General features: G+C 47.5%; 1 non-coding gene across 1 annotated transcript; it reads left to right on the top strand.

Moving 5' to 3' along the window:
• The first annotated feature begins 666 nt into the window (after window positions 1–666).
• Window positions 667–741, top strand: Trnas-cga. The gene has a single exon. It is a non-coding gene; the product is annotated as a tRNA-Ser (tRNA).
• The last annotated feature ends 607 nt before the right edge of the window (window positions 742–1348 follow it).

Genomic DNA, 1348 nt, shown 5'->3' with positions numbered 1-1348 from the left:
TTGATTCAACTGTGTCGCTAATCGCTCTTTGTCGGAACTGATCGTGTATATCAAGGAGAGTTGCATAGCCAGCAACACTCCCAATGCATGACTCATCCAGAAATTAAATTTCCCTACTCCTCTAAGCCAATAGCCAGGCTGCGCTAGATACACTGGTTCCCGTCGCATCACCGAATTTAAGTAATGTCGGTCGTGGTTGGCACTTGTTTGGGTGACCATCCTTGCCGCCATGTGCTGTTGATCAACCGAGGTCCAATCATTCTCGTCATGCCAACTGCGGAGCTGCTTGAATCTTCCTGGCAGATTAAAACTGTGTGCCGGACCGAGACTCGAACTCGGGACCTGTAAGGACGGGGCGTGAGTCGTGCTTGGGTAGCTCAGTTGGTAGAGCACTTGCCCGCGAAAAGCAAAGGTCCCAAGTTCGAGTCTCGGTCTGGTACACAGTTTTAATCTGCCAGGAAGTTTCATATCAGCGCACACTCCACTGCAGAGTGAAAATCTCATTCTGGAAACATCCCCTAGGCTGTGGCTAAGCCATGTCTCCGCAATATCCTTTCTTAAAGGAGTGCTAGTTCTGCAAGGTTCGCAAGTGAGCTTCTGTAAAGTTTGGAAGGTAGGAGACGAGGTACTGGCAGAAGTAAAGCTCTGAGGACGGGGCGTGAGTCGTGCTTGGGTAGCTCAGTTGGTAGAGCACTTGCCCGCGAAAGGCAAAGGTCCCGAGTTCGAGTCTCGGCCCGGCACACAGTTTTAATCTGCCAGGAAGTTTCATATCAGCGCACACTCCGCTGCAGAGTGAAAATCTCATTCTGAGGAGCTACTTGATCGAGCAATAGCGGCTCCAGATCATGAAAACTGAGAACGGCCTAAAGAGCAAATCTGCATCCGATGATTCTAGTCGGCTGAGGATGACACGATGGCTGGTCGGTGCCACTGGGCCTGCCGAGTTCTGTTCGGACACAGTCGTTTTTCTAAAGAAAGAAATATTTAATGGACAGTTCACCGAATGTGTGACAATCTTACAACGAGTGGAAATGGAAGAGGTTCTAAGGGCCAAATCTTAGATTTGTCAGGTGAATAAAAATACAATGTATCTCTTTCTTATACCTAACTTATTTGTATCCAAACCACTGAGAAGGTATTCTGATACCATAGAATCAAGCTGTCCGCCTCATCACGGCAAGAAACAATGGGACGAACTGGAAAATAAATGATTTATTAACGTCATCGTTAATGATGGACGGCCGCCAACAGTCCTCTTCGTTGTGGATAGTTTGACGACCTTCGGAAACCACGGTTAACTGACTCGTTCTAATTGCCAATACGAAAGTTTTTGTTTCAAGAGCCATTA

This window comes from Schistocerca americana, chromosome 3, assembly GCF_021461395.2.
Source record: "Schistocerca americana isolate TAMUIC-IGC-003095 chromosome 3, iqSchAmer2.1, whole genome shotgun sequence".
Taxonomy (NCBI): Eukaryota; Metazoa; Arthropoda; class Insecta; order Orthoptera; family Acrididae; genus Schistocerca; species Schistocerca americana.
The sequence above is the reverse complement of the archived record's forward strand: the minus strand, read 5'-3'. Positions and strand labels throughout refer to the sequence as shown.